This window comes from Podarcis liolepis (assembly GCF_965112155.1).
Source record: "Podarcis liolepis genome assembly, chromosome: 8".
Lineage (NCBI taxonomy): Eukaryota > Metazoa > Chordata > Lepidosauria > Squamata > Lacertidae > Podarcis > Podarcis liolepis.
In genome coordinates this window covers 81,499,636-81,523,561 of record NC_139560.1, presented here as the reverse complement: position 1 = coordinate 81,523,561, position 23,926 = coordinate 81,499,636, and the positions used below count along the sequence as shown (strand labels likewise).

Below are 23,926 nucleotides of genomic sequence, written 5' to 3'. Positions count from 1 at the left end.
AGCCCTGGCACATGTTTACGGCCTTGGTTTGTTTGTTTGTATTTGCTGCTGCTGTCTTCTTAATTGACCTTGGAAAGGATGCTTCCATTTTGATTTTTTGTTCTCATAAGCCAACCTGGGTGAGCAAACACTGGCCTAAATTCAGTAAAAGTTAGTGAATTCAGTAAAAATTTGCACTGAAGTCTTGTTGAGATTAATGAACCTATTTGTTGTTTAGTCGTTTAGTTGTGTCCAACTCTTCATGACCCCATGGACCAGAGCACGCCAGGCACTCCTGTCTTCCCCTGCCTCCCGCAGTTTGGTCAAACTCATGCTGGTAGCTTCGAGAACACTATCCAACCATCTCATCCTCTGTCGTCCCCTTCTCCTTGTGCCCTCCATCTTTCCCAACATCAGGGTCTTTTCCAGGGAGTCTTCTCTTCTCATGAGGTGGCCAAAGTATTGGAGCCTCGGCTTCAGGGTCTGTTCTTCCAGTGAGCACTCAGGGCTGATTTCCTTCAGAATGGATAGGTTTGATCTTCTTGCAGTACATGGGACTCTCAAGAGTCTCCTCCAGCACCATGATTCAAAAGCATCAATTCTTCGGCGATCAGCCGAATGAACCTATTTAAGCCACGCTAAACCTGTCCCATTTATTTCAATAGATTTAAGTACAACAGATGATTTTTGGATTGGGCTTCTATTTATGTCTAATAAAAGCTTCGTATACACAGAATCTGCTTCCGAAACTAGCATCTTGTCGTTCCTGAGCTAGGCCAGTCAAGCACACAGGCCTTGCCTACCTTACTTTCTCAAGCTGCCATAGTTTCTTCCAAAGAATTTTGGGATGTGTAGGCCTATAGAAAACACATGCTCTCCCAGTGCTTGTCTATTTCCATCTCTTCCTATCTTTAGCAAGAACGGTGTGGATGCAGGCTCAATGCCTATTGAAAAGTAGATATTATTAAGCACATCTGGTGATCGTTTACAAAACAATGTGCCTATTTGTTCAGCATGTTAATGCATTGCAACAATGCAAAGAATGTTCTAATGCATGAAAAGGAATCTACCATTTTAAACCACTGAATTGCTTCGGTCAGTAGAGCAGGAGATTCTTAATCTCAGGCTTGTGGGTTTGAGCCTCGTGCTGGGCAAAAATACTCCTGCGTTACAGGGGGCTGGACTAAATGACCATCACAGACCCTTCCAACTGTACAATTCTATGATTCTATCATTTTGAACATAAAACACACAGGGCAGAAATACCCACTTTTTAGTTTAGCTTCAGGGACTGAACTACAAACCAAGAAGTCCCTGATTCAAATCATGCCTTTGCCATGAACTCAGCAGCTGGAAACTTTCTTTCCGCCTCAGGTCCCAGCCCTCCATCTGTAAAATGCTGAATAAGACTCACTTATGGGGGTTATTGTAAGCATTCCAACTAGATAATGCATATGAAGTGGTTTGATTAATAATAATAATAATAATAATAATAATAATAATAATAATAATATATTATATCCACGTACCTACGGGACCGCCTCTCCTGGTATGCCCCGCAGAGGACCTTAAGGTCCACAAATGACAACATTTTGGAGGTCCCAGGTCGCAAGGTGGTTAGATTGGTCTCAACTAGGGCCAGGGCCTTTTCAGTACTGGCCCCGACCTGGTGGAACGCTCTGTCACAAGAGACTAGGGCCCTGCCGGACTTGACATCTTTCCACAGGGCCTGCAAGACAGAGCTGTTTGGTTTGGACTCGGTCTGACCCTTATGTTTCCCTCCCCTTATGGTTTTGATCTATGGACTACTTTTAAAATGAGGCTGCATTTTAAAATTGCATTTTAACCTGTATTTTAATTTTTCCCCTTTTCCTATTATGTTTTTACTGTAATTTTACTGGTGTTAGCCACCCTGAGCCTGGCTCTGGCCGGGGAGGGCGGGGTATAAATAAATATTATTATTATTATTATTATTATTATTATTATTATTATTATTATTATTATTATTATTACCCTGCCCATCTGGCTGAGCCTCCCCAGCCACTCTGAGCGGCTCCCAATTGAATATTAAAAACACAATACACTGAACACTTGAAAGCGGTCTAAAAATATTAATTAGCCATGATGACGATGGTGGAATGTGGTATAGTGAAATGTCTGAATATTATGGCCAGAATACAACACAGTTATGAATGCTTGAACACACCTCTCAGGGATTTTTTTTAGTGTGCAGTTGAACACAAATTGCGCCGCTGATGGGGAAAGCTGATGATGTGCAGCTGAAAAAGCGGGCGGGAACTAGACACGTTAGGCATATTAAGCACTGAAATAGCAGGCAATATCAGGAACAGTATGCACACCAATTATATTACGGTAGAATATGTGCAGTTCCCATACTTATACTGCCCAGTCATATTAAAATACCTCCTAATTTTGGGCCATAATCTCTCCTATTTTGCCTTCAGGCAGCTAACGCTTCATCACCTCCTTGGAAATACCCTCAAAGTACCCCTGCTTTTGAGCCCCTGTCCTATCCTGCACTCTATGTTTCTCCTTCTACAGCCAATGCAAAACAGCTGGGCTGGAGTCCCACTCAGACAAAGGCAGGCATATTATAATGGATGTAAAGACAGAGGTTTTCCATTTCTATAGAGAGTCGGGCTCTGCTTCTACTTTTGAGCACAACGCTTGCATTTATGAGCCTCTCAACACTATGAGGTTTGGCTGAGAGCATGCAGCCGTGGAGCATCATCATCATGGTCTTGGAATTTGGGGACCTGGCAATTTTTCAAAAATTGTTATTTAAAAAATGCTTATTGTAAGAAGTAAGGGACACAGGTGGCGCTGTGGTCTAAACCACAGAGCCTAGAGCTTGCTGATTGGAAGGTCGGCGGTTCAAATCCCCGTGACAGGAAGAGCTCCTGTTGTTCGGTCCCAGCTCCTGCCCACCTAGCATTTTGAAAGCACGCCAGTGCAAGTAGATAAATAGGTACCACTCTGGTGGGAAGGTAAACGGCGTTTCCGTGCGCTGCTCTGGTTCGCCAGAAGCGGTTTAGTCATTCTGGCCACATGACCTGGAAGCTGTCTGCAGACAAACACCGGCTCCCTTGGCCTACAAAGCGAGATGAGCGTGCAACCCCAGAGTCGTCCATGACTGGACCTAATGGTCAGGGGTACCTTTACCTTTATTGTAAGAAACAAAGTATTATTCCACAATTATTCTACGATGTCTTTTTATGGATTCTATATCAGCAGGTCTCTCTCTTAGGGATAACTTTACACACCTTTAAGCAGAGCCTCGTGAAGGTTCGCCTGACATTTTTACTCTTTAAATCTGCACTAAAAAGCATGTTTGAACCTCGCTTGTACCGCTACTTGTGAATGTGAGTAACGCAGGAAAGAGGCAAAAGGAATAACCAAGTGAAGAGTCTCACAATCCCTCGGGTTTGGAAATTCATTCCCATACAGACAATGAATACTCCTGTTTTACTTTTTTAAAATTTCCATCCTAGTAGAATTGCATGTGAGAATCATTAAGCCTAAAATTACGTCTGCCTATTGAGTACTAGCGAAGATGAAAATGGGCAATTTAACACTAATACCAAATAATAAGACTGCTTCTTAAATTGCAGCAAACCCAGTCGGTTGCTTTCCACGAAGAGCTGTCTCAAACCATAAATTAACAACAAAACCCTCTGCTAATATATACCCCCTGCCAGGGATCCTTTTAGTGCTTAGACGCAATAGCTTTAGACTAAAACATGTAGGCCTTAACAATATTGGCTGACATCTACACAAATGTACACAATCTACACAAATGTGTTTACTGGGCTGGCTTATGTTGTGGGGGAAAACAGGTCTAAACTGAGCCGCATTAACGTTTTAAACTGGCATTTTGCCTTTTTAAGGATCCTGAGGAGTAGGAGAATAGTGCATTTGAGTTCTTGATCTGGCGAACGACTCCACAGATCATTTTTTGTTATGTTTTTAGGACCCCACCAAAATGAACGGGGCTGTAAACTTTTTAATGGCAGCAAGAAAATTAATGGGGGAAGAAAGGGGCAATAATATGGTAGGTGCCTTTTATCTAGAGGCAGAGTTACCATCCCACACCATGCAGTGAGTCCCAGGAAACTTTCTTTTACTCAGAGAAGAATGGGCAGGAATTAGAAACAATGTACAACTCTTAGATTAATACTTTCAATATGAGCTAACTGTGGCTCTCTGGTGTGCTTTAAGAAACGGTACTGTCCAAAACATGAGAATGTGTATATTCTCAAAATCTGAGCTACACATTCCTACGATTATACGGCTGTGTACAAACCATTATTTAAAGTGCATGGGAAACACACACAGTCCTAAAAGAATCTTGGAAACTGTCGTCTGTTAAGTGTCGTGATTTCAGGGAGGAGGAAAAGGATCCCAGCGAGGGGGGGCAGCTGAGAGCGGGTCACGCAGGAAGAATCTGGGGAGGGGGAAGGAGAGGTTGGTGGGCATAGTACTTACAGGGTGACAGAGGATGATGAGGGGACAGGGGCTAGGGCACAGGAAGCCGGCCAGCAGGACCCCTCGCCAGAACCAGAGAGGCCCCCTTGCCCATGAACATGGCAGGTCCTAAGATGTAGGGAACAGTGGACCGGGCACTCCAGGAAGCAGAGGGCCTGCAGCCTAGATCACTAGCTGGCCAGGTGAGCAAGGAGGCATGTGATTCATCAGCTGGGGCAAGCTGAGAGCAGGTGAGGGTCCCAGGACACACCAAGTCCAGATGCTGCAATCAGCAGACACAGTATAGGGTTGCCATAGTCCCAGACAAGGTTGTTGACCTTTTTAACCTTTTTTAAAACCATTTATTTGGTTTTTCAACTTGCCTCAAGTTGAAAAATCAAACATAAATCATAAAAACAAGATTCCAAGGAATCTCCTGGATTTCCATCCCCCCCCTTTGTGGGTCCTATTATTAATCCTTTCCTCCCGCATCTTTTATGATGCTCCAAATACTTTGCCTTTTCCATTATGTCCAGAATTCAAACTTAAACTGCAAGGGATATTCCAATCCTACTAACGAGTTTAGCTGTTTGCAATGGTCTGAAGATAAGTTATATATTTTTCCCATTCCTTATTAAAATCTTCCTGATTTCTGACTCTTCCGGTCATTTTAGCCATATCAGCGTAGTCCACTAACTTCATTTGCCATTTTTCTCTGGTTGACCTTTTTTGGGGGGGGGGGTCAAAGTTGTTGAACATCTCCCCCAAAACATAAGTGTTTGGGCTTCTTTTGGATTTTTATAGCATTTTTCTTTAAAAAAAACAATGGCCAAGTTGCCATAAGTTTGGGCTTCCCAGTCATTTTGCCGATTTGGCAAAATTCTGCCCAGACGCCATTTTGACAGCCCAACTCCTGGATGGGAAAACCCGACCATATGGCAGTCCTAGTGTAAGAAGGCAGCAGAGCTGAGGTGATGCGTCTGGCCAACTGCCCATGTTGAAGGACCTCACCTGGGATTCTCCTTGGACCTTGATGGGTTTCTGCTTCAAGACTGACTCTGGACCGTACCCTGACTGCTGAACTCCTATCTTGGATTGGCTTCTGGACTTGGAACTTTTGTCTCAGCACACTGTCTGTCTGCTAGGTAGGCCAGGGGATCAGGACATTAAGGTAGGGTTACCAGACGTCCCAGGTTCCTGGGGACAGTCCCCAGATTTGCAAATCTGTCCCCAGACAAATTCCGTCCCCGGAATGTCCCCAGATTTGCAAATCTGTCCCCAGGAAACGTGGCAGTGGCAGCCTCAGCAGCCTGGAGCCAGCCTGGTAGCGCAGTTGGCTCTGGCTGGCTTCAGGAGCTGCTCGCTGCTGTCGCCACTGCTGAAGGTGAACCAGGGACGTCCGGTGGGACAGATCTTCTGCCCCCATCCCCCTTTGTTTTGACAGATCGGGGGAGGCTCAGGAGTTGCGGGCGGGCGTCCATTGCCCAGGAGGGGTGCAAGGCACACGGTTTCTCTGCCAGGCAAGGTGCAAAGCCCTTCTTTCACACAGTGCGAAACATAAATGTGCAGAGTTTTTAAAAAACTGGGCAACGGCCGCCTGCCCACGACTCCCGAGCCTCCCCCTATCTGTCAAAACAAAGGGGGAAAGGGGTAGGAGATCAGGGAAGCCTTGGGAGTCATGGTCAGGCAGCATGCCGTTGCCCAGTTTTTTAAAAACTGCATATTTATGTTTCACAGGGTGCGAAAGAGGGGCTTTGCACCTTTATACAATATGTATGTGTGCTTGGGCCCAGGGTCTTTTGCCTCACTATCCCCACTACTGACTCCCTGTTGCTACTCAGCTTCAAAAAAAAAAAAAAAAAAAAAAGAGTGTCCCCAAATTCATTGAAAAAAATCTGGTAACCATACATTACGGGTGCTAAGAATTGTAGCTTTGTTAGTGGTAGACTACAGTTCCCAGAATTCTTTGTGGGAGCTTTAAATGTATGGTGTGTACATAGTGTCTGAATAACAAATCCATGCTTCAAATGCTTCAAATGATTCAACTCGGGGGCAAGGGGAAGGCGGTGGGAAGCATCTCCTAGATATCAATGTTCATAGCAGAAGCATATTTAGCTATTAGCTACACCACAGCCTAGAGGGTACGTCAGGTGTTCATCTTGGTGGCTGCCAAATGATTCACATCCATTTATATATCATTCACTTAACAGCTTTCTCCTCACTTAAAGATAATCTGGTTTATCTTGCAAGAACAATTTTGTGCTCGTTCAGTTCGAAGAGACGTACAGCTGTGTCTACATAAATCTGACAGCTGTTGCCCGCAATCAGGTTGCTTCAGTAGTTTTCTAATGACTTCATATAAATTGAGCCCTGTTAAAATGTGCATGTAGATTATCTTCTGTGGATTATCTTGCTGTTGAGCCCATGCAGAGCACCTTGATCCTCAGCTATAGGCACAGCCAACACCACCTTGCCTGCAATCAGAGGAGCAGGGTTTCTGGGGTTTGAGATTGTCCTCTTGGCTCTTTTGGGGAAAGAGGGGTGAACCTAAAGCTCTGGCCTCTACTGAGAAGGCAGGCATCCAAAACAGGTTTAGGGGGGGAAATGGAGTGGATTCTAGCTGGTATCCTGTACCCCAGGGAGAAAGTTACAGATAGGTAGCCGTGTTGGTCTGCCATAGTCAAAATAAAAAAATTCCTTCCAGTAGCACCTTAAAGACCAACTAAGTTAGTTCTTGGTATGAGCTTTCATGTGCATGCACACTTCTTCAGATACACTGAAACAGAAGTTGCCAGATCCTTCTAAACATTGGATTCTTATCTCATTATACATGACTAAGCCATTTTTCACCTTCTCACCCCTTGCCTTTTCCTGTAAGACCTATTGCAGTCGTTAAGAGTCGTCAACAGACTCATCTCAGCTATCTGCCAATCTCCCATTCCCACCACCCTTCTGAGTAATACCCCTCCCCACCTTCTCACTATATAGAAGGATCTGGCAACTTCTGTTTCAGTGTATCTGAAGAAGTGTGCATGCACACGAAAGCTCATACCAAGAACTAACTTAGTTGGTCTTTAAGGTGCTACTGGAAGGAATTTCTTTATTTTGCCCAGGGAGAAAGACATCCCTGACCAGTGGTCATGCTGGCTAGAGCTCATGGTAACCTCAGTCCAATAACATCTGGCGTGCTATGGGTTCCCCACCCCTGCTATACCCACAAGTCAGATTTACTTTTCAGTAGACATGTACCGGGTGTTAGGGGAGAGATAGTCTTCTTCTTCTTCTTTGGTGATCACTCATAGCCAAGTAAGATTGTCTTCCATAAACACAGTTCTAACATTGAGTCCATAAGTGACTGTGGAGGCCAATTCTGGATCCACATGTCCTTCCACAGTGGGAACATAGGTTTCTGGGTGGGAGTTGATCATGGTGAGGGTTTGCCAAGTGTGCCTTCCTCTTAGCGCGTTTCTCCCTTTTGTCCTGAGTTCGAGTGTCTTCAAAGCCCATGACACCTTTGGTAAACGCTGTTCTCCAATCGGAGTGCTTGCAGGCCAGTGTTTTCCAGTGGTTGGTGTTTATACTACATTTTTTTAGATTTGCCTTGAGAGAGTCTTTAAACCTCTTTTGTTGACTGACAGCATTACACTTTCCATTTTTAAGTTCAGAGTAGAGTAGTTGCTTTCGAAGACGATAATCAGGCATCCACACAACATGCCCAATCCAACAAAGTTGATGTTGAGGACAGCGGCGTAGCGTGGGTTATCAGCACCCGGGGCAAGGCAATTAATTTGCGCCCCCTAACCCGGGGCAAGGCAAGTACAGTAATTTACTCTCCCAAGCAGCAGCAGCAGCGAGGCTTCTCTTTCCCCCGCGCTCTCCTGGAGCTGCCTCTTTTCTTTTCTTTCCTTTTTTCCCTTTCTCCAAGGCTTTCGCTTTCTCTCCTTCATTGATTCCTCCTCCACACCGCAGCGTTTCCTGGCTGCTCCCCCCCCCCTTCCCCTCTCTCTCCTCCTCGCTCTGCTTGCCTTGCCCTGCCTGAGGGCGCCCTGAGGAGACTCCGCTCTCCTTTTTGACCAGGCGAGGTGGAAAAGTCTCTTCCCGCCCCCTCGCCAGACTCCCTGCTCGGCTCGGCTCACTACCCAGGCGGCCAGTGGAGAGAGAGCCGCAATTACCATAAAGCTCCTCTCCCTCCGCTTCGCCAAGTTGTCAAAGCCCGGCAGCAGCGGCAACGGCAGCAGCAGGCGCAGCCAGACCCCCGCCAGCCAGCCAGCCCGCCCGGCTTCCTCTCCTTTTTTTGCCCGCGGCAGAAGGCTTCGCTCTCCCCCTTCCGCGACCTCCTCGCCAAGCCGAGCGAGCGCGGGCTCCCTAACCCGTGGATTTTAGTAGGGGCAGAGAGCTGCTAGTGCGAGCGCGCCCCCCGCCCATGTTGCGCCTGGTGCGGCCGGCCCCCCTGGCACCCCCCACGCTACGCCACTGGTTGAGGAGGAGGAGGTGAAGGAGGAGTTTGGCTTTGATATCCCACTTTATCACTACCCTTAGGAGTCTCAAAGCGGCTAACAATCTCCTTTCCCTTCCTCCCCCACAACAAACACTCTGTGAGGTAAGTGAGGCTGAGAGACTTCAGAGAAGTGTGACTAGTTCAAGGTCACCCAGCAGCTGCATGTGGAGGAGCGGGGAAGTGAACCCGATTCACCAGATTACGAGTCCACTGCTCTTAACCACTACACCATACTGGCTCTCCCTTTTTTTTTTTTTAGTAATCAACACTTAATTTATAAGATTTTACATGAAGAATCATCGCTTTGACACTGGTGAACGTTGCATTAGTTCGCCTGTTTTGCCAAGTGATGTGTAAAAAATTTTGGAGACACCGTTGATGGAATCTTTTGAGGAGAGATAGTTCCTCTGGTGGGGGACATGTCATGCTCCTTCCGGGGTCGTTTGTCCACATTTGGTTCCTCACCCTGCACTCAGTTCTCACCTGTGGCTCCCAGATAAGCTGTCAGCATGCGTCAGCAGCCATACCCTGGGAATGGCTTCAACCTGCCAGTTAAACCAGATGAGTGTAGCCGATGGGTCTCAAGCAAACCTGTAGTGAATAAGGGACTTCCCTTGCCTGCAAAAACTGGCTCTGATGGATTGCGCAGATGAGACTAATAGTGGGTCCAACGGTGAAGAAGGTGGTTTCTGCATGTGCCGTAGAGAGAAGTGAGAGGCAGATGAGGCTCACTAACCTGCAAAGGTCTTCTATCAAGGAGAAGGAAAACTCTGACCCTAAACCTCCACTGCCTTGCAAGAATATCTTCAGGAGAAGGAAAGGCTAAGGAGTAAATCCACACAAATCAGGAGTCCCAAAGACAGTTGGATAGCGCCTTGTACTCCTCCTTCCGGCAACTCCTGCACAAACTGGTGCCAGATGTATTGCATGGCTTTCCTTTGCAGCACATCAGTGAGGCCAAGAGGGGGGTCTTGTCAGTATACCTAAAGGAGTGTCTCCACCCTCATCGTTCAGCCCGGACACTGAGGTCCAGCGCTGAGGGCCTTCTGGCTGTTCCCTCACTCTGAAAAGTGAGGTTACAGGCAACTAGGCAGAGGGCCTTCTCAGTAGTGGCACCCGCCCTGTGGAACGCCCTCCCATCAGATGTCAAAGAAATTAACAACTATCTGACTTTTAGAAGACATCTGAAGGCAGCCCTGTTTAGGGAAGTTTTTAATGTTTGATGTTTTATTGTGTTTTTAATATTCTGTTGGGAGCCGGGCAGGGTGGCTGGGGAAACCCAGCCAGATGGGTGGGGTATAACTATGGTGGTGGTGGTGGTGATGTCTCTGTTTCTGATGGCTGGACCACCTGGAACAGTGCAGGCAGCTGATCCATCTTAGCAGGAACACAGCAATGCAGGTTGCAGTAAACAATGGCTTGTTTGGGTCCCTTTCCTGCTTCTCAATTTCTATACCTGCAAACCATTTTTTAGAGAGCATGCCTGAGGCTGTAGTTGAACTGCAGAGAGCATCGTCCCCAGCCAAGATGGGGGATGTTCTGTCCAAAGCTAGTCTGACTGGCAACAACATCACAGGAGAACGCCGGTACTAGAATGAATCACCATTGCATATTAGCAGGGTATTCTCCGACTATTCATACTCAGTTCCCAGTGCAAACATGCATTAGGAAGAGACCATGTGTCAAATGTTATGCTTCCTCCCATTCCATGTCTTTAAGTTACAGTCACATTGAATTTTATAGCCTTATCTAGATTTATCGTGGTTAACTCTGCCTTTATAACGTACCATAAAACCGAGCAGATATTGCCACTGTAAAATGTAACGCTGAATTTTAAGCCAACACAAACACATAGCTAAGAGCTTTTCAAAATGTGACACACTTGTCTCCTATAAACCTTCCCACCACATTTTGAAATACCTCAAAGCCCAACTGAGTTCCATGTTTGAAAAGCAAAGGGTGTGTTGAAATATAGTCATGGGGCTTTTGTACAATTATGGAACTTCCCTAAGAAAGAATCCCTTAGGGATTGCTAGAAAACTCCCTCTCTCCATTTTATATATATATATATATATATATATATATATATATATATATATATATATATGCTTTCGTAGATTTTCACGGGTACAGGAATGCAGGTTTTGGTGTCTTCGGGTGTCTTCCCGTGTAAGAGTTGGGGTGTCTAGGCGACGTTTCGACGAGGTCTCACTCGTCATCTTCAGGCTGGTGCTTTCGGCTTCTTGTTACTGGAACAGAGCAGGATCTCAGTGTTTGAGTTCCTATAAATACTGTTGAGGGGGTGTGGTGTATAGCCTCCAACGTTCTGGGCAGGGAGGAAGTTCCCAGGTTAGTGTGCCTTTTCTTCTTTTGTTCCTTAATTACTTGAGGGATATCTTGAGTGATTTCTTGAGTGATATTCTGAGTACCACTTAGAAAAGAAGAACAAAAGAAGAAAAGAAGAAGAACAAAAGAAGAAAAGGCACACTAACCTGGGAACTTCCTCCCTGCCCAGAACGTTGGAGGCTATACACCACACCCCCTCAACAGTATTTATAGGAACTCAAACACTGAGATCCTGCTCTGTTCCAGTAACAAGAAGCCGAAAGCACCAGCCTGAAGATGACGAGTGAGACCTCGTCGAAACGTCGCCTAGACACCCCAACTCTTACACGGGAAGACACCCGAAGACACCAAAACCTGCATATATATATATATATATATATATATATATATATATATATATATGCATAAGGAATGTGCTCTGAATTCCCATAACAGTGCTCACAGGGATCATACAGGAGCCCTGGAGTGTTTTGAAATAAAACTGTTTTTGAACTCAAACTCCAGAACTGCACATGAAGCTTTCTTTTCAGTCACATCTATTTAACCTAGTACTCTGTGACTAGCAGGGAAGATCTTGAAGCCTCTCTCACAGACAAAGGTCCTTCGCAGCCCTGCTAATAGGGATGGAAGAATCTCTCCACTACTGTTCTTTTGGCCTCTAATTTTCTCAATGTTGAATTCTCTCCACATATTGTAGCAGTCTGCAATTTTATTCTTTCTTAATCATCATGAAAATTCATCAGCATGATGAATTTTAATAAACATTTAAGTGTATGTATCTGGCTTGGGATAGATGTTTAATCTGTTAGTGAAAAATCACAATAATAAAATTAACTCCACCTGCAGAAAGAAGCTGTGCTCTTTCCATCCTGATATGGTGGTGGTTTTCCCAACATTTCCCTTCTATTAGGACTAATGCTTTAACACCAACTTCACTAGCTGAAAATATAAGTATTGCATTACACCAGAAAATCACTGCAACTGATTGCCTTTTGCCATTTCTGATATATTTTTAAAAGTTTATCCTTCAGCACCAACCAGCCTCTTTCTTGTTTCTTCTACAACTGCAGAGAATAAGGGTTGAACTTTGGAAAGTGAAAGACATTTGCAGGTTGGGGTGCTTCTCTGGAAATCTGATGTGAGGCAATGGATTTTGTTGGTATTACAAGTATGCTCACAGCTGTCCACGGAGGCACAGGTCAATTCTGTATCCAGGGCAGCTGTCTACCAGCTCCATCTGGTACACAGGCTGAGACCCTACCTGCCCACAGACTGTCTTGCCAGAGTGGTGCATACTCTGGTTATCTCCCGCTTGGCTACTGCAATGCACTCTACGAAGGGCTACCTTCGATGGTGACCTGGAAACTACAACTAATCCAGAATATGGCAGCTAGACTGGTGACTGGGAGTCGCTGCTGAGACCATATAACACCAGTCCTGAAAGACCTACAGTGGCTCCCAGTACGTTTTCCAGCACAATTCAAAGTGTTGGTGCTGACCTTGAAAGCCCTAAATGGCCTCGGCCCAGTATACCTGAAGGAGCGTCTCTACCTCCATCATTCAGGCCGGACAATGAGGTCTAGGACCGTGGGCCTTCTGCTGGTTCCCTCACTGCAAGAAGTGAAGTTACAGGGATCTAGGCAGAGGGCCTTCTTGGTAGTGACGCTGCCCTGCAATGCCATTCACAGCTAGCTGAGAGTAAACCACATTGAACTCAAGACACAGGGCCTTCTCAGTAGTGGTGCCACCCTGTGGAACACCCTCCCATCAGATACCAAGGAAATAAACAACCATCTGACTTTTAGAAGACATCTGAAGGCAGCCCTGTTTAGGGAAGTTTTTATTGTTTGATGTTTTATCATGTTTTTAATATTCTGCTTGGAGCCACCCAGAGTGGCTGAGAAGGCCCAGCCAGATGGGCAGGGTATAAATAAATAAATGATGAAGATGATGATGATGGTGGTGGTGATGATGATGAAACTGCTTGCATCCATCTATTGTCTGCTTGTATACAGTATTTGCAAATAAACTCAAATATTACACAATGCTACTATTTTCCAGTGGCCTACTTTCTTTATGAACCCCAATAGAAGAAGGGCCAGAGTCTAGCAGCTGGCCACTCCATTTTAAATTGCCCCCTTCCCTGCCTTTACAGCGGTGCAACCCACATTTTAAGATGCAGGTCATGCTACTGTCATGTCTAGCTAAGCCCTGAAATACCCGTTTAGCCTTTAATTCAATAACATGCTGATTAGATTAACTTTGAACTGGCTTGCTGCTTTTTGATAAACTCCGATAAACACAGAGCTCTCCTTCCTTTCACTCCTCGGGCTGCTCATCTTCCTCCAGGCTTTTTGGGCCTCATTTTGCATTCCAGGCAGCAGAATTTGAAGTACAGATTCATATGTGTAATAAGCCGAGGAAAGGTTATCAGTGAATTGAAGACCTTGCAGAAATGAATGTGCATATAAATAACGACAATTTGGTAAGAAAAGGAAAAGAGACGGTTTTAGTACTGCATAACACATACAGAGCAAAGCTGGTGTGTTTGAAGGAGTGCATAAAATCTCACTACCACCGACCACTCACTCTAATTTTTTTAAAGTCCTTTTGTTCCATGCACATGTTTTGTTTAAATTAGCACCATCTGGAAGACATCTGCAATTAAAATCTCCCCTTTCTTGATTCATGTAAGAAGCCAGACATATTGTCTATGGTTCCTAACAAAATAGTTTGTTACCTCTTTAAGCGCAGAGCCCTGCCCAAGGGAGATGTCCACACTACAGCAAGATTGAGAAATAAAAGTCCAATTGTAATTCTGGACTAAATCCACTGCTGCCTAATTTTAGCAATGAGAATAACAGAGGGCTGGAATTCAAATTGCAAGCCGAAGAATGAACAAGCTTTAAGGCGGCTAAACAGATGCAGTTTGAAAAATGAAAAGACTTTAGTGCCTTCCATCACACCAAGTAATAACAAATTAAGCCTATCTGTGTTTTGTACTCTTGTGGCAGAACAGGATATATGTTTCCATTTCCACCCGCTGAGGGAAATTCCAGGCTGAGGTCCCAAGTTACTAGAACTCAGTGAGGAGACATCTCATGACACTTCTCACCTTACAAATCAACTACCTCCATTTTCTACTAGCACCACTAGGAGGCAGGAACAAGCCTCTAATTAAGCTCTCCTAATAATTTAGCCACCCTTCTTTTTCAGGCTCATCTGCACTGCACCTGAAAATCCACATTTTCTGTTTTGGATCTGGCTTGTGGGTTCACAGGTCCCACTTTGTACATAAACAGCAAAAGTTTCGAAACCTGGAGTTAAGGCTTCAAGAACCTTATGTGTTGCAGTCTTTGGTGGATCTAAACCCAGGGGGGGAAACCGCGCTATAAATAAATCAGAAATTAGATCATTGTAGGGAAATTTTTAATGTTTGATGGATTACTGTATTTTAATATTTTGTTGGAAGCCGCCCAGAGTGTTGGAAGCCCAGCCAGATGGGCAGGGTATTATTATTATTATTATTATTATTATTATTATTAACAAAAGAAAAAAATCTCTATGGAAAACTGCATTTTAAAATTTCCTGCTCTCTGGTGCCATCTGGTGTTACATGTTTATAGCGCATTCAGATCGCTGTTTCTTTACTAATGTAGCTGAGTCCTTTATCTTGGCATGTCTACGCTCCTTTCACCCTTGGACCTTTGTCTCCTTCCACCCAGAAATAAACAGACTGGTTTTATGCATTGGGTTCCCAAACCTCATGGGGCTTCACACAGTGGAAACAGGCGTTTGTGAACCCTGTTGGCTTCCTTCTCTCCCTTGTGTAGAATTCTCTCCATCCATTCTCTCATTCCTGTGGGGAAGTGTTTCATTCCACAGAATATATTTCTGTAAAGCGTGTTCTCCTTCATGGAGATCACGTGTTGCGGTGGGGGCCGCCAGGACACTCCAAAGTTGTGGGGTGGGCTAATTGACCGTTGGCCACTGATGGGATTGGGCTTCCCTCGTCATTGGGAAGAAGTTAATGTTGCCATTTGTTGATTGACAGCCAGAAATGCTAAAACTCCTTGCACGAGGCTAGGGCTTCCTCTTTTCGACCGTGCATCGGATTGCCCATCCCCCCCCCTAGAATTAGGGTTGTTCGCTTTGACCTTGCTATGCCTGTCGTGGGGTCGTCTGCTTTGGAGCGGGGGCCTGGTAGGAATTTTGTCCATCTGGCTGATTGGCTGGGGCCAGTTGGTTTTTTGCCTACTGCATAGCAAATCGTCACAACTTGTAAGGTTGCGGTTAGGCATTGGTTCTATGGTTTGGTTGGTTGAGGGGCATGGATTGGCTGTGCCTGCCCCTCTAATGCTGCTGCTGCAAGGGATTCCGTTAAAGGAATCGGGGGCTAACTATTGCTTGTCCACCCTGTCAAGGGGCTAGGGCCACGCAAGAGCCCCTCGTTGCATTTGGGGAGGGCTGAGGGCAGGTTGCCTGCTCCGTCGCTACCCCCAAGTGTATTCCCCTTTTCTGACTTTCGCATGCGTGCGGAATGTCAGTCTGTCCCCCACGGTGGGGGCAGCTAGTCGCAACCAATGCCTAAGCAACCACTCACATTTTTGTATTTTAATAAAGTTGTGGCCAAAATTATGCCAAAAACCTTAAACAAAAATATTGGTGTGATGTGTGAGTTATTGGGGTGGCCCTGGGGACCTCGACACGCAAAGTGTTTCATTCCACAGAATATATTTCTGTCAATATATAAAAGGCTGTGCAATGGATAATGGTGGCAAAAGTTAAGGGGGAGGGAAACCCCTCAATATCAGGCTCTCTTGTTAAATTTAATTCTAACCACTGATTACCCACTAAAGCCTAAAAGATTAGCCAATGTCAGCTGCCAGCGTAATGATCTCTGTGACCTCGCTATGACTTCAGGAGGTAAGGCATCAGTTCAGATTTACGTCAAGTTGTAAAGTGGACAGGATTATGGCCTTCTATTAACATTGTGAAGAAATTAACTTTTAATTGAGGCAAGTTAGGAGTCTAGACTGACTGAGCAGCGCACCCTTGGCCCTTGGAAATGGACTTTTAATCAGCAATTTCCTCCAGCGCCAAATCGGTGCTGGTGTTTACGATGCAGGGGAAGCCCAGCTCATGATAGAGCGGAGCAGGCAGGCAGGCAAGGGGTTGGGAAAGCAAAAGGTAACGCTTAGAAATAGCGTTTACTTCCACGGAAAAGCCATTAAAAACTTTTGTAAGGCAAGCAGGGCTGTGCCAGCAGGTTGTTACCGTATTTTTTGCTCTATAAGACTCACTTTTTCCCCTCCTAAAAAGTAAGGGGAAATGTGTGTGCGTCTTATGGAGCAAATGCAGACTGCGCAGCTATCCCAGAAGCCAGAACAGCAAGAGGGATTGTTGCTTTCACTGTGCAGTGATCAGAATATTTTTTTTCTTGTTTTCCTCCTCTAAAAACTAGGTGCGTCTTGTGGTCTGGTGCGTCTTATAGAGCGAAAAATACGGTATGTTATGGGTAGCAAAAGAAACCCCCCAACAACCTGCCAATCAAGGTTCATGAGCAAAAAAGGAGTTGTGTTAAGTCGTGGGTTGACATAGCAGCCGGCACAGCGATTTCTTCAAGTAGCTCTTTATTATGGTAAGCTGGAATAGAACTAACTGCGAACAGCTCAGCCGGCCTGTATTTATAGGCAGCCGGCTGTCAACATTGTAACCACAACAGCCCAGAGTTCCCGCCTAAAATAACTGCCGCGGACCTGAGTGAAAACTATCTACAGACCTGAGTGAAAACTATATACAGTATCCCCCTGTTGGCCCAGGGTGAAACTACACTACATAACACCCCTCCCCACCGAGATAAGGCGTTAGTTACAATCGTAATGGTTTCCTTATATACAGCAGTACGCGTAATGGTTCAATTAAGCACAAAAGCATATCGGTTACATTTCCCATACTTAGACCAACAGTGATACCTGTCCAACAACATAGTCCTTTAAATAAGTTGGGCGCTTGGAAACTCTGCCAGACCGCCGGGGACTGGTAGCCAAGTCCGGAGGGCCACACAGTTCTCGCTGAGGCTGTGGTGCGACCCTAGGTGGCGTTGGAACCAACTCCCCTGGATCCGCTACTGTGGGTGGAGCCTCCGCAAGTGGAGTGGTCTGAGTCTGTTCTGAAACGGCTTGGTTCGGCTCCACGCTGGCAGTTTGCGAGGGAGGTGTAGGTGGGGCCTCGCCATCTGTACGTGTCTCTTCTGGAGCCGCAAGCGCAGTTGGGGGCACCTCGGTAGTGTCCAAGTCCCCAACCCTGCGCCTAAGCTGGTCTATGTGCCGTCGCCACAAGCGTCCGTCTTCGAGTGCCACCTGGTACGAGCGAGGTCCAGTGACTCCCACTACTGTGGCTGGCACCCAAGGGATGTCCCCCACATAGTTCCGGGCAAAGACCTGGTCTCCTGGGACAAATGACCGTGGTGCGTTGGCACAGCCTGGGGGTTCAGCCACGGCAAAGTCTGGGTGTAGCCGGTCGAGCGGTGACCTGAGGCGGCGGCCCATAAGCAGTTCAGCAGGACTCCTCCCTGTGGCCGCATGAGGGGTGATGTGTTGCACGAACAAGTATTCGGCGACCCGCTCATGCCAGTCTCCCCGGTCCAGGCGCGCCAGTGCCTCTTTTGTCGAGCGCACCATTCTTTCCGCTTGCCCGTTGCTGGATGGAAGAAAGGGTGCCGTTAGGGCATGGCGGATGCCCAGTCCCAAAAGATACCGCTCAAACATGCCTGACGTGAACTGCGGTCCGTTGTCAGAGACAAGGACATCAGGACACCCATGCGTTGCAAACAGGCCTCGCAGCACCCGGATGACAGCTTCGGTAGTGGTGGAGGGCATCAGGGCGACCTCCAGCCATTTGGAATAGGCGTCCACCACTACCATAAAGGTCCGGCCGTGAAAGGGGCCAGCCAGATCGATGTGCACCCTCGACCAGGGTGTCTTTGGCGTCTCCCAGGTGTGTCCCTTAGCTGCCGGTGGTGCAGGCCTCGACTCCTGGCACGCTTGACAGGCGGACACCCAGGCAGTGATGGCATCGTCCATATTAGGCCACCAGACGTAACACCGAGCCAACGCCTTCATTTTGACAATTCCCGGGTGGCCAACGTGCAGAGCCTCCAGGACGCGCTGACGGAGTCCCTGGGGAATCACGACACGGTCTCCCCACAACAGGCAGCCGCGATGAGCTGAGAGTTCATGTTGTCTGGTTGCGAAGGGCTGGAACTCCGATGCAAAAGGCCCTTGTGGCCACCCCCTCCACACCCAGTTGAGCACCCGGCTGATGGTGCGATCCTGGGCAGGTGCGGAGGCCACAGTGGCAGCCGATACAGGCGCTGCCGGAAGATCCTCAATCAGAAGGAGCGATGAAGCTGGAGCCGGGTCTTCCACAAATGCTGGAAGAGGGCAACGGCTGAGGGCGTCGGCATGGCCCATCGATTTCCCCGGGCGATGGATGAGCCGGTAGTGGTAGGCAGCCAGGAAAACAGTCCATCGCAGCATGCGTGGTGAGAGGACCGGTGGAGTTGGACGATCACCGGCGAGGAGGCCCAGGAGTGGCTTGTGGTCAGTGATGAGGTCAAAAGTCCTGCCATAGAGGTATTCATGGAACCTCTTCACTCCAGCCACAAGTGCCAATGCCTCCTTGTCGAGCTGGCTGTAATTCCGTTCCGTCGGAGATAGTGTCCTGGAAAAGTAGGCGAGCGGTGCTTCTCTTCCATCTGGAAAACGGTGACTAAGGACAGCACCGATGCCAAAAGGTGAGGCGTCGCAGGCAAGGACCAGCGGCCTGGATTCACTGTACTGTACCAGCACACTGTCTGAAGAAAGGAGAGCCTTGACCGCGTTGAAGGCCGCCGTCTCCCGATGACCCCAGGCCCAAGGCGTCTTAGTGCTAAGGAGTCGGTGAAGAGGCTCAGCCACTGTGGCTTTGTGGGGCAGGAACATGTTATAAAAGTTCAGCAGCCCCAGGAATGCCTGCAACTCCATTTTGTTCTTTGGGGTGGGGGCCTGCTGGATAGCGCGGATCTTGGATGTGGTTGGATGAAGACCGGAGGCATCGATAAGATAGCCCAGGAACTCTACCTGTGGAACGGCGATCTGGCACTTCTCCCTCTTTACCTTGAGCCCGGCCTCCTGGAACCTGGTCAGCACGGCACGGAGGCGCTCGAACAGCTGCTGGTGTGAGACTGCAGACACCAAGACGTCATCAAAATATGGTACCACGCCCGGAAGCCCTTGGAGGAGACGCTCCATAAGGCTTTGGAAGATGCCAGGAGCCACACTCACCCCGAACTGCAACCGGCGGCAACGGAATGCCCCCCGGTGGGTGACGATCGTCTGGGCTTCAGCAGTGGCATCATCGACTGGCAGTTGTTGATAGGCTTGGGCAAGGTCCAGCTTAGCGAAGACCTTACCCTCACCCAGGGAATGCAGCAGGTGTTGGACAACAGGAACCGGATAAGCGTGCTGCTGAAGTGCCTTGTTGATCGTGCACTTGCAGTCAGCGCAGATTCTCACCGACCCATCTGGCTTGACAGGCGTGACGATGGGGGTTTCCCACTTTGCGTGGTCAACCGGCTCCAAAACTCCTTGGGCGATCAGTTTGTCCAGTTGTTCGTCCACCTTAGCCTTGAGAGCAAAGGGAACCCGGCGTGGCTTTAGCTTGATGGGGGCGACTTGTGGATCAAGGCTAAAGGAGATGGGCGTACCTGTATATTGGCCCAAGGTGCCGTCAAAAACCTCGGCAAAGTCTTTGACCAGACCCTCAGTCTCTGCGTTAGAGATGCAGTTGATGCCGGTGACTTCCAGGCCGAGGGCATCAAACCAGTCTAGCCCTAGGAGGCTTGGCCGCTGACCTTCGACCACCACCAACCGGAGCAGGCCCGAAAAATCCTTGAAGGCGATCCGGAACCGGCCAACGCCTACCACGGGAATGTCGTTTCCCTGGTAGTCTCTCAGGTGTACGCGGTGGGAGTCAAGTTGCCTTTTGGACACTCTGGGTACCAGTCTTTTGATGGTGCTCCATGACACGATGGACAGGGCAGACCCGGTGTCGATCTCCATGTCACATGGAGCTCCTTCAATGAGCACCGTGACGTTCAGCTTGCGTCGCGTAGGCGAGTCGGTTTGGCCAATCGTGGTTCCAGACGGGCAGCGGCAGTTGGTGAGAGCGAAACAACTTTCCTTGGCAGACTGGAGTGAAGACTTGGACTTGCGAGTCGATGAAGGGGGGGGTGTCAGACGGAGCCGATCGGCAGACCTTAGCGATGTGGCCCCTTCTGGAACACTTCCTACAGATGGCGTCTCTGAATCGACACTTGGCACGGGAATGTTGCCTCCGCAGCCAGCACATTCCGGTTGGCCCTTGGACTTCTGTTGGAACTTCCTGCGCTCCCGCTTTGTCTGGTGCACGTCATCGTCTTCACTGGAGGATGCCTCCTCACTGCTGGCCTCTTCATGATGCACCGGAACTGGCTCCCTAGCAAGATGCGGGCTGCTGGACTTGCGGATCTCCTGGGCGGAGCGTTCAGCAGCTTCTGAGGCCACAGCCTCCTCAATGGCTTTCTGTAGCGTGAGGTCTGGCTTGGCTAGGAGGCGCCGTTGCAGATGGATGTCCCGGACCCCGCAGATGATTCGATCCATCAGGGCATCGTCTAAGTCCCGGAACTCACAGTGCATTGCAGCCTGTCGCAGGGCGGTGGTGTAGTTGTTGATTGACTCCCCCTCTGCCTGGTTCCGGTGGTAGAACGCATGGCGGGCAGCAATCTTGGACGGCTTTGGTGCGTAGTGGTTGCGGAGCTTCTCTTGGATCGTGTCCCATGGTGTTGCCTGGACTGCTTCAGGTGCAACCAACGCTCGGGCCGTCTCAAACACCTCAGGCCCACAGAGGCTGAGGAATAGGCCCCGCTTCCGATCCTTTGATACTGCTGTCAGCTCGTTGGCTTGGAGGTAGCAGTCGAACCGAGCGAGGTAGGAGTCCCATGATTCAGAGGCTGGCGCAAACGGCGGTAGAGGCACAAGTGAAGCCATGATTCCGATGCCGGCGTGAAGGGCGATGGATGGAACACAGTGCTCTAGCCAGAACAGTCAGCTCTGAATTGGTTCTGCCCAGTGATTTCGCTCAGTGATTTCGCTCTGTGATTCAGCTCAGTTCAGAGGCTGGCCGCATCTGGCTGTGCTCTGATGTCCATCTATCCCACCTTCGTCGCCAGTGTTAAGTCGTGGGTTGACATAGCAGCCGGCACAGCGATTTCTTCAAGTAGCTCTTTATTATGGTAAGCTGGAATAGAACTAACTGCGAACAGCTCAGCCGGCCTGTATTTATAGGCAGCCGGCTGTCAACATTGTAACCACAACAGCCCAGAGTTCCCGCCTAAAATTACTGCCGCGGACCTGAGTGAAAACTATCTACAGACCTGAGTGAAAACTATATACAGTATCCCCCTGTTGGCCCAGGGTGAAACTACACTACATAACAAGTTGCTTTGCACAAAACGGCCCGGCGTCACAACATGCCGGCGAAAACGTTCCTCATTGACCAGGCCTTTGGCCGATTAATATTCTATAGCCTTTTAAATGTGTCTGTAGGAAGGAGGGGGTTATTGTTTTGCTGTTTTGTTTTTAACTATTTACTTGCTTTTATCCTGTATTGAATTCTGTGAACCGCCCTGAAATCTTATGACAAAGGGTGGTGTTATGTACTGAGTTGAATAGGATCCAAAATGCAGCAGTCTGATTGGTCCCAGAACAATAGGATCCAAAATGCAGCAGTCTGATTGGTCCTAGAACAACAGGATTCAGAATGCAGCAGTCTGATTTGTCCTAGAACAATGCAGCAGTATGATTGGTCTGCAGGAGCCACCCAATCCAGCTCCAGATGGAAGTGAATCCACAACCTGATTGGCCTACAGGAGAATTCCGGAATTAGCCAATCACGTGCAGCCCATTGTGTAAATAATGTATATAAAGCAGATACTTTGAGGGGACATTCATTCCTCCTCACCACTATGAGCTGAATAAAAAGCATGAAATCCACTCTCGACTGAGTATATTTCAGGTGGTATAGAAATCAAACAAATAAATGAAATAAACAAATCTGGAAGATTTGAGGTGCCCTCAGTCCTTCCTAAAGCTGCCTTAGACTTCTTATTTCCCATTTCTTGCCTCAGGAATCAGATGAAGACCCTTCATGGGACAGAGTGAGGGAGAAATTTCTGGTACAACAGTGGGTTATCAGCTCCACCCAAGGCATAACAGCAACAACCGGGGGAAAGATAGACATAATAGTTTACAAGGACAGGAGAAACGCCACAGACAGAATAATTGCCACACACAGGAAGAACAAAGTTACAGTCTGAGTACCTCACTTGTAGTTTTATAAATCATTCAATGTGTCAACACGAATAGAAGTTATTAATACAGTGGTACCTCAGGTTAAGTACTTAATTCATTCCGGAGGTCCGTTCTTAAACTGAAACTGTTCTTAACCTGAAGCACCACTTTAGCTAATGGGGCCTCCTGCTGCCGCCGCGCCACCAGAGCACAATTTCTGTTCTCATCCTGAAGCAAAGTTCTTAACCTGAAGCGCTATTTCTGGGTTAGCGGAGTCTTTAACTTGAAGCGTATGTAACCTGAAGCATATGTAACCTGAGGTACCACTGTATTGCAGTTGTTGTATAATGGCATTATTGTTAAGTTGTGGGCGAACATATCAGACGACACAGCGATTCTTCCAACAGCTCTTCTTTATTCTGAGGCCAGAACTGAACTGAGCTGAAGGGCTCAGTCAGCCTGCTTATATAGAGCTCCAGTACCTTGTTACTGTAACAGTTTTCTAAACTATCCAATCACTGAACGTCACTTTCGATCCTTCATTTGCATAACTATCTACAGTATCCCCCTGCTGGCCCAGGGTGAGAACTTCAGTACATAACAATTATTATGATGTCCGGAATGTAATTGAAATGAATAAGATTTTGGAAAGCAGAAACAAAGCAAATCATCAACCATCAATTCTAGCCCACTTTATCTAAATTATATAATTCAGTATTTGAACGATTGGCATTAGTAATTGTATTGTAAATTGGTATTGCTATAATGAAGCATTTATTGGTTTGTAATTGAAAACTAATATTAAATTATTATCAAAAATAAAAATGGAAGGCCCTTTACATGCCAATACTTGTCTGCATCATCAGTTCCAAGAAGCCCTCCTACATTTCTGTTTCTCCCCAAGCTCCGTGTTATGTTAAAGGTCGTAAAACAATTCCATCTCTATCCCTTAGGCTCTGACCAATGGTCATCTCTTACCTGGTGGTGGACGTTATGACTAGCAGTTCCCTCCATGGCTGCGGTTACAGATTATGGCGGCAGACCTCTGTGAATTCAGCCACAACTCGGCAAGTCCTGTTTTCAAAGTGAGCCTAAAGGGCTCTGCAGCCTCCTTTCTGTTTTCTGCTCGTCCTCATGGAGACCAGAACTCTCGCATTGTGATGTAAGAGGCAGGGCATGCAATGCTAGACAGAAAAGGCCTTTTTTTAGGGAAAGAATATTCTGCTACCTGCCTAAGATTTCAGAT

General features: G+C 47.4%; 1 protein-coding gene across 1 annotated transcript in view; it reads right to left on the bottom strand.

Moving 5' to 3' along the window:
- The window catches only part of FBXL7 (F-box and leucine rich repeat protein 7), a 221,464-nt gene extending 197,770 nt beyond the window's left edge, over positions 1-23,694 (bottom strand). The window contains exon 1 of the mRNA XM_083519455.1: positions 23,659-23,694. The gene's annotated coding sequence lies outside the window, so the exon portion shown is untranslated. The remainder of the gene's footprint in view (positions 1-23,658) is intronic.
- Positions 23,695-23,926: the final 232 nt, after the last annotated feature.